Here is a 10,407-nt window from a genome sequence, read left to right on the forward strand (position 1 = left end):
CAGCGAACTACAAGGATCTGGCGAGAGTCAGGTTACCGTTCCCCATCTTGACTGAACAATGGGAAGGTCGAATGTTCCCAAACAGGAGACTTTACGAAAACAGGTGTTCTTCAAACTCTCGCCTCTTCTTGGAACTATTGCAATAACCGTGACTCGGCAGGCTCGACTCCAATCCATTTGTTAAGGAAGTACACGCGCAATTATGGGCAGTTATACTTCATTGTATATTGTGTGGACGATCGGTATGCTTCTGTACCAGAGGTGTGCCGTCAGGGCCAGCAACGCCTTCTCTGCTGGCCTAACATAACCAGAAATCATGATCATAATTAAAGATACAATTATTTTTTAATTTACTTTCCCTAAATATCCAAAATTATTCATATTCTCTTCATGTCGTATTATGCTTGTTCCAGTGCTGTTGTTTTTAGTTTTAGTTTGTTTCCAATCAGAATGTATCTAGCTTATGTTGCCATGCTGTACCAAATCTGCCCGAGGCCTTCAGAATCAACAATGCGGGCGTCTGTGCACTGTAAGTGATCTGGGACATACAGTGATAGACAGTTGTGATAGCCAATCAGATCACGAGTTGTTGTCAGTAAGGCCTTCTAGATGGCCTCACGCTGAACGTGACGTTTACGCGTCCTGTGATTGGATACTCAACGGCATACTTGAAGAAATACTTTAATTTCAGTGAATTCTAGCTATAAATATACTCCTCCCCCGCCCTGCCCACCCCCCATCCCCCAATCTCCCGAATTCGGAGGTCTCAAGGTTGGAAAGTATGCTCATCGGGACCGTTAGCGGATGAATTTGAGGACACATAGAGTTGAGAGACAGTTGCGATAGCCAATCAAATCACAATTTGTTGACAGTCGCTGTTCTGTTACAACTAAAAGTTGTAAACTCTTGTTGTTAAAGTGTGTCATGCGTGTCATTTAATTAACATTGTTACATGTGTATTTGTCGCCATCATGTGGTCAGGGCAGTTAACATATCTTTGAGAAGTGTGTACTTTGAATCAAACTTTATTGACCGGAAGTTGCATAAGCCAAGCAGAGACATTTGCGGTATATGTTTTAATGGCTGATGCATTTTAATTCATTTTCAAATGCGCCAGAAAATTACCTGTTTTGTATACTGTTGATGTAAATGTGTTCCTGTATAGTATTTCTCCAGCAATGGTCATGTGGTGACATCAATTGTGGTATTTTGAGAGGTAATCATTGAAGTCGGAGATAACTGAAGGCCTAGGTGAGAAACGCACGGCCCGCCACTGTTCTGTACCACACCAAATATTCTGTTCCGGAAAATGCAATTCTGAATCCAAGTACCGTTACACTCCCAGTGATCCATTGCTTACAATGCGACACATTGGGAACATTCAAGTTTGTTTGTATGCTTATTTGCATTTGAGCTTGATTGGTATTATTCATGAAACCGCAGCCCTCTTAACCCATGACTCCCAGTCGTTCCTTGCTCATGTTTACACAAACTGCTGAACCCTCCGGAGGGGAAAAAATGCAACTTTCCCCTTCCCGAGAAGGTGCCTAATAACACACCCTCTTCTATGTCCCGAAAATACCGCCGGGCAGCGGTAATCTGAACAGGAAATTACAGTGCAACGCAAAGGTTTTGGGGTATTTGGAGACAGATGCTGGGACGCTTGCAGAGCATCAGGCAAAGACAAACTAGGGCAGATTGTGCTCCCATTCTGCTTTTGAGGTCTGAGGGGTCGGTTGTATTGAATGTTCAATGGTCATTCGCATCACAGTAAGAAGTAAACAATATTGAGGGAAGGTCTTGTTTTAAATTCTCTGAAAGGGGTCGTATTATGTTTTTGGTTTTTTTACTATATGTAAAACACTTCCTTGTAGTCTACATAACATGTAATGTTGGTTCTTTGGTAAAACATGTTACATGGATTATGTTTTACAGAACATTTTCAAAGCTCTTTCTGACCTTCTCTTCAGGATGCGCCGTTTTGTGGGTGGTCTTATTTACGTGGCTCCACTATTCCCGTCAGCCATGTTTAGTTTTTAGCGCTTCCATAGGGAGACTACTGACAGATAGAAGTGTGAACTACACGCTACTTTGTATTACAAATGGCAAAAGGGGAGGATACATGTGCATGCACGAGCCAGTCTGCCCCACAACAAGATGATAGAGAAAAATAATGAACTTATTGACTATAACTTTGGACCACAATGGCGGACTCGCGTGAAGCTTTTCGGGTAAATCCCTACCATTATGGAGATATGTACTGAGGTCACACCTGGGAAAAACGTCACAATTTGGGCAAATTCCGAACGGCTCATTTGTAGGAAGTATGTAAATACATCTGCCATTCCTCCGTGGTTTGATTTCTAATTTTCGGGACTTATGCAGATCTCTAATACACAAAAACAGGTACCATAAAGTAAAAAAGGTTGGTTTTGCATAATAGGTCTACTTTAATTTAAAAAACAACTTACAATACAGCTTTCATCCTCATATAAAGACGACAAGGGCTGTTTCTCTGAGTGAAATTTCGTCCCGCTCTTGTTGTTCCACATCAACAATTTGTCTCAGCGTGGAATGTGGTGAATGAAAGCCATGTATTTTTGTCGGTGTGTTTTGTCCCGCCAAGGCTTTCATCTAATCCTCGACATTTTCCAACAATATTGCTGCGTTGAGCCACAGTTGGGATCCCACAAGACAAACTAACACCAAAGACATATATGTGCAGATGCTCTCACATAGTGTGGGTGTGTGTGTGTGTGTGTGTGTGTGTGTGTGTGTGTGTGTGTGTGTGTGTGTGTGTGTGCGTGTGCGCGCGTGTCCACTGTTGCTGCTGTTTCTCATTTTTCCCCTGTAATACCAATGTTGTTAGCAAGAATACAGCAGCATTATACAATAATGTCCTTAATGTAATTTTTCTGATCCTTAACCGCTGCACACAAAAGGGTGAACATTAGTCCAAACATGCACTCCTACTGTGTTACCTACTATTAGTGTTCTGACAAATACACCACATGGTGGCACTGTTATTAAACCCCATAAGCTAGGCTGGTCATGCGCTCGACAAAACAGCCACTGTACTTTTAGGGTATTTAACCCAATCACATTGACATTGGCTACACACCCTGAAGGGACGCATGTGTGTGCAAAGTGTGAGCTAGATCGGTTGAAAGACATGGCCGCCATCAAGTTAGCAATTAATTGTCCGTGAGGCATTGACCAGTTTTAATGATTATTAGGGGTGTCAAAAAATATCGATTTTTGATCAAATCGCAATTTTCATTTGTAATGATTCTTAATTGAGTCAATACAATTGGTTTGTCTTGAACGACTTGCCATGGCTTTGGATCTGAGATTTCCATAAGGTCCCCGCTTCTTTGTGCAGTTCTGCTAGCGTATGTTGAGCTTGTGGCTCCACAGTAACTGGATGTCATTACACATTTCCCCAAACTACGAAACGGGCCGAGGGTCAAAAACGTTAATCGCACGTTAAAAAAATGATCGCCGTTAAAGGAACATGTAGTTTATGTGTTATTGCGTTAACTTTAACAGCCCTAATATTATACATAAGGATATGTATATTATTTGTATTTTTTTTATTTGTCCTGTCCTGCCACTCAGGCAAATCATATTGTTGATGTAGATGCCCATATTTGTTATACAGATTTACTTCAGAAAAGAGAAGTGTGGGATACTTGTGTGGGACGGCGTGGCGTGGCGTGGTTGGGAGAGTGGCCGTGCCAGCAACCTGAGAATTCCTGGTTTGATCCCCAGCTTCTACCAAACTAGTCACGTCCGTTGTGTCCTTGAGCAAGACACATCACCTTGCTCCTGATTGGCCATGGTTAGGGCCTTGCATGGCAGCTCCCGCCATCAGTGTGTGAATGGGTGAATGTGGAAATAGCGCTTTGAGTACCTTGAAGGTAGAAAAGTATAACCCATTTACCATTTACTTCTTTTGTTCCCTTATTTATATTTGACTTTATTGAATGTTTGGGTAGTATTTTGTTAAACAAAATTAGTATTTCTTTTAAGTAATGTACACATTAACAGAGCTGTGTGTCTATTTTATGGAGGAATGTAGTTAATCATAGAACTGGGACGGCGTGGCGAAGTTGGTAGAGTGGCCGTGCCAGCAATCGGAGGGTTGCTGGTTACTGGGGTTCAATCCCCACCTTCTACCGTCCTAGTCACGTCCGTTGTGTCCTTGGGCAAGACACTTCACCCTTGCTCCTGATGGCTGCTGGTTAGCACCTTGCATGGCAGCTCCCGCCATCAGTGTGTGAATGTGTGTGTGAATGGGTGAATGTGGAAATACTGTCAAAGCGCTTTGAGTACCTTGAAGGTAGAAAAGCGCTATACAAGTATAACCTATTTATCATTTATATTATAACTGTCACCCAATGTTATTAAAAACGTATTGATTTTGAATTGAGAAAGGATTTGAATCGATTCTGAATCGAATCACTACCCCCAAGGATCAAATCAAATTGTGTGGGGCCCAAAGATTCACAGCCCTAATGATTATATAACCAGTTGTTCATGACTTAGTCTGTCTTTCCCATATTTCCTACTTGTTCCTGCCCTTGGCATCTAGGATCACCATATGCATTTTGCAGCACGTTTAGTCTCGGCCACAGCATTAAACAGCGATGCCTTTTGTACGTATGATAATTTATGTTCTCTTGCAAAATAATGTTTTAAATTTGCATGCAAACACAGAGGCAGCAGCGCCTTAATGCACTGCCTATTATTAAAACAAGAGACTTACTGATGTATTATTAGCAACATTAGTTTTACACTGTAATTCATATCTGTGTTTTTGTTTCATTTCTTATGGATGGCGAACAGCTTTACTGTTATTATTGGAGAGATTCTGTGCATTATGTGACATTTGAATGTCATACGATGATATGAACATGATACAATGATACATCTGAGAATGTAACAAAGGCCTCTACTCGGTAGAGAAAAGAGAAAGAGAAAAGCCATTAAAATAGAAGATAAACAATACATGTTTTATTAGTGTCTCACAGCTTTATGCTCGCAAGTAGTACTTAACATGGCTGTATTAACTTGAGTGTTTTTTTTTACATTCAACACGACCTCTCTCTCTCTTCATCTATATATCTCTTTCTTTCTCTCTTGCTTTCTCTTGTACGTCCATCCTCCCTGTTCCCTGGAATGTGTCATAAATCCAAGCCTTGATGACTGTAATGTACATTTCAGTTAAATGTGGTGTTCTGTGGAAGTGGTAGAACACTATATTTTTGTGTTAGTTGTATTTTATGGTTTATGTTTTTCTGCATTTGTGTAGGGACCCCCTTAAAAGCCAGACGCTGGATCTCAAAGGGCTGTCCCAAATAAATTAAAATCATATGTTTTCATACACATTATTTCTGTCTCTCTGTGTGTGTGTGTGTGTGTGTGTGTGTATGTGTGTGTGTGTTATGAAAAATGAGCCAGTCTTTTGTCAAACATGAAATGTGCGTTTCCTTCTCCACGGTGCAAACTTAATACCAAGTTACAGATCAAACCGTTACAGCCCCATTATTTAGCAGAATTGGAAATCCCATGTAAAAAATATACAATATACTTATACTAGTCTCATTTTTGCTGGAACATAGCAAATACATTAAAAAAAATAATTAAATTATTCATTAATAGGATCAAGGTGTCTTTTCCGGGTGCTGTAAAAAAAACTCTGCTCAACCAGGCGGTCCAAGTCCTGTGTGGTCCCGCTGCTTTCCAAGCCTCTACAACAGCAGAGAGATTGTGTTAGTGCACTGGAGTCATGTAATCAGCATGCAAATTTGAATTAAGCCTAAAAGCGTTGAAGTTCAGAGCGAATGAAAGAAGAGTAGAGAGGAGTCCGACGAGGGGGGTGAATGGGGCTGGAGCATAAGCGAGTCCAATTAGCAGAGTTGGGCCCATTAATTAGTGCTATTAGCGAGAGCACACTGGGATGTTGCTCGCCGTGTTTGCTGTTGTGTGTGTCCTTTTTTTGTCCAGCGTACATGAAAGTCTAAATTCAACACCAACAAGGCGTTCACATAGCAGATACACAATGTGGTGCACATGTGGAGGACATTAGCATTTTTCTGAGGAGCATTCCTGCTGCTGCTTGCAAAACAACACGCACACAAACACTCAGTGTGTGTGCGTGTCAAGTCGTCACAATTAAACATGCGTTTATGCGTTAAATTACACACCACAAAATGGCTGTTCTACGACAGGTCAAATCCAGATCGACCAGCCTGTGAGTTTAGTTCAAAACTTGGCCATTTTTTGCATCACATTTCTAAAAACAGAAGTGTTATCAAATATAGAATTTCTGAGTTGTGATTTTGCAAAATAGCAGAGCACTCAAAACATCTTCAAAAACACTATCTTGCTTTTGTTTTATAGAGCAGGGGTTCTTAACCTTTTTGATCCCGGGGCCCCATTATTTCCACTACAGAGGGGCCTGGGCTCCAATCAAATAATAACACAAAATTGGTCATCTTACTCTTGATTTTAATCGTATTCAGTAATTATATCTAACAGATTACAACTTGTCAAATGATATGAAACCATGGGTTACTCACAAATAGTATTATTTATTTAACACATAAACCTTAGGCTTAGGTCAGGCTGATTAGAAAAATAAGTATCAACCAAATAAAGGGTTTGCCCTACATGTAAATGATCAATGACACACTTTATATATATATATGTATTTTCTTTTGTTTTACATGAAATTTTTTTTTATATGAAAACAAATTTAAGTAATATATTGTATGTGGATATACTGTATATAGTATGTTATTTACATACTGAAGTTCATAATAAGTTTGAAAAACATCTCACATATCATGAAAATGTTCCTCATGCTTTATTTAAAAAAAAAAAAAAGAAAAAAAAAAAGTGCATTGAAACAGCCTTTTAGAAGCGACACAGCTGGTCACGCACCTAAACAGAGTTGACACCCGGCAAAAGTAAGGAGAGAAAGTTGAAGGGAAAGGTATTTTAAGTTAATTAATGCATTTCTTGTCCAAGCCAGTGTAAACTACCTTAATTCTTTTTACATTCTGATTTTGATGATATAAGAAAAATATGTTAATAATAATAACGAATAACATATATTTATTTTAGATATACATAAAACATTTGTTTAGCCTTTTTAATGAAAATACATGCATCATTGCGAATCCAAATTATAATGACGTCATATCATGATGTCATATTATGATGTCATATTGACCACACCCCTAACCATGACCCCACCGCCACATAAATAATGGCAATTAAGGCCAAACCCTGAAATATACTGAAAGAAGGGACCTATAAGTAACTGATAAAATGTACATTTACATACAATTGTGTTACACTATAATAAACTAAATGATTCTTAACTAAACTGTCAATAAAATTAAGTGCAAATGAAAATAAAGCTTCATCATTTAAGTCATAATTTTTGTGCTTAAAAAACCTCTCTATGACTTTTAGCTCCAGACTTCTTCTGTTTGATATCGATATTGTCATTACTGCCATAAGTAGTGGAACATATTACAATTGAATTCAGTTGTGGCCCATACAGACCATGATACTATGTAAATAAACAGACAATATTAGGTCACAGGTTTTTTTTTTTTTAAAGTAAGTAAATTAAAAGCATGAATTTATGAAACAATTTGGTTTAAAGTGTACCGAACTGTTCATAAAAAGTTCAGCTTTTGTCCGCAATGTCCAACAGTCAGAAAGTCGTCCTCTCTGTAAATGATGAATTCATGAGCGTGAGGCGATTTCTTTTGGTTAATTTCAGCTGTAAGTAACAATATATAAATAATAAATGTCAGTGTTTATCTCAACAATGCCAGCAACATGAACACATCGGGTTTAGTTTGTTAGCATTAGCATTCTGTTCACTCAGGTTGAGGCTAATAACTATACAAATAGAGAGTCATTGACTACTTTTACAACATGTAATAATGTAAACAGTTCATATTTAATGTTATTTACCTTCCTTCCACTTGTGTGCTGCCACCTTTTTTCCACATTTATCCATTGAAGTCAGAGTAGTAAGCAGCTTAGGTCGTTGCTTCAAATCCGGCTTCATACTCCACTGTATCGAAACAGAAAGAAGTTTGCAAAAAAAACAAAACAATAAACTGCAAGTAGTTTAAACACTACAGCTGAGTAAAAACACTACAAGATAGTTTCACTGATCAGCATTCTTCAGCACAAAGATGCCCCAAAAAACTTCCTGCAAGTCGAAAGTTCCTTTTGTTCTTCTTCCTCTCCCTTGTCAAGTTTGTTGTAACAGAAATACACAAGAAATAAACAATAAACAAGTTGTCTAGCATTCTGTAAATAGTGGTGCTGTGTTCGAGAAATACGTTTTAGGAACGCCCCAACTATGTTTAACCATTCAGCATTCGACAGTACAGCCCGCCGCCCAAAAGGGTTCGGGGTACCGTCTAAAAGTCCCACCTAACAGGCAGGAACTCCGAAAGGTTCCTGAAGATCTAAATCTACCCTGGCAGTTTTTGGTGGAAACACAGAGATAACTTTATTTAGGAAAGTTCCTGAAAAAAGGCCTTTTAATTAGTGTTTTCACTAGTGTCAGTATATCCTTAAAAGCAGCAGCGCTTTCCTGCAATAGGGGCTCTTTGAGTTGGTTCATAAAGGGGAACTGCACTTTTTGGGGGGAAATTTGCCTTTAATTCACAATAATTATGTGAGACAAGCACACATGTTTTTTTTAATGTTTTTGCCAATGATATTCACTCTATTCTGCCTATAAAGCACTCTAAAAAACATCTAAACACCTCCATCAATGTGTTATATACATGATGTAAGTATTGTGTGTTGTAGTAACAGTAGTGACATGTAATATGTATGTATTTTGTATGGATAAACAATTTATTACAATACGTACGCAGAAAAAAAACAACTAAACCAGCTTCTTTTTGTGTCTTTCTCGCCATATTCGGGTCTAAGTTGAATGTCAAAGTTGACCAACTTCTCGATTTATGGCAGCAACCTTCTACTATACAAGTGAGAGGCATGATTTATAATCTAGAATTAACTTTCACCAACTCAGAGGCGATGCAGCAGCTCACCGGCTCAGTACATCAATAATTGCATGAGCGAGTTTGTGCTCTGTGATATCAGCACTGCTAAAAGTAGTTCCTCTGCGTTAGTGCTTATAATAACAATATCACTAAAACTTGGTTAATGTGGAATGGACCTTTTATTGTCATTGCACTTTTAAAGCACAACAAAATTACATTTTCAGTACAAATTCCTCCAGAAACCGACATACAGTTACAGGGTAGACAGAACGGAAACACTGATGGGTAGCCACAAGGGAGGCACCCCGTAAAGAAGTAGGAAAAATTATACAACCCTATGGCGTTATATCCAATACTTGCACTGGCATGATATCTAATACTTGCATGGCATCCTATCTAATACTTGCACAGGCATGATATCCAATACTTGCACTGACATTATATCCAATACTTGCACTGACATTATATCCAATACTTGCACTGACATTATAGCCAATACTTGCACTGGCAGTATACAGTGCAAAAAAGGAGTAATAGTCAATAGAAATCGGCAACCCCCCACTTGATCTTTAGCTGTCTAAAACCCAGAACAATTCATATGAAAAAGAAGGGACATGTGGCTCCGACAGGAAGTAAACATGGCAGTAAATATGGACTTTTGTCCCTAAAACAGCTCTCCCTCTTTGCTGTGAATGTTTCCAAATGTGTCTGTGGGAATTATGTAGCATTTGTGAGTTCGGAGGTGTCTGATATTGGAGCGGGCAGGCCCTGTCTTCCTGTAATAAAAGGTGTTTTCCACTTGAGCCCAAGAAGACTTTCAAAGGTGATGTCGGGTCAGTGCTGAGCTGACACACATTGCAAACATTGTCTCCTCACAAGCAAACACAGCCTGTGCTGGCACGGAGGAGACAGTTGAAAGGCGAGAACAAACAAAGAAAAACCTCCTTCTTCACTCTTGCGCTCCCTCTGGCAGGGCAGCTGATTGTTGCCTTCTGCTGGATGCACACGGTACTTTAGCTAGCCACTTGATGCCTGTCTCTCCACTCCAGTGGCTCCTTAATGATGCTTATTGTAATTTATGTGCAGCGTACTGACAGCAAACACAAACTTATAGTCCTTCCTGTATGGAGCATGCTTTCTGTACATTAATGAACCTACAATAGGTAGAAAAAACTCCCTCTAAAAGAAGTGATATAAGATAGTGTTTACCAACATGAGCATGCAAGTGTTGGCCATCCCTTGAGACCCTAGCTCCCCATGTCTGTCACTTCCTGTTTACATAGGCAGTGTCTGCCCCATTTCGTTCTTTCTTTGCTGCAGACATAATGAACAGGCACAAGAAAGAAGGTGTAAT

The sequence above is a fragment of the Entelurus aequoreus genome, linkage group LG12 (assembly GCF_033978785.1).
Source record: "Entelurus aequoreus isolate RoL-2023_Sb linkage group LG12, RoL_Eaeq_v1.1, whole genome shotgun sequence".
Taxonomy (NCBI): Eukaryota; Metazoa; Chordata; class Actinopteri; order Syngnathiformes; family Syngnathidae; genus Entelurus; species Entelurus aequoreus.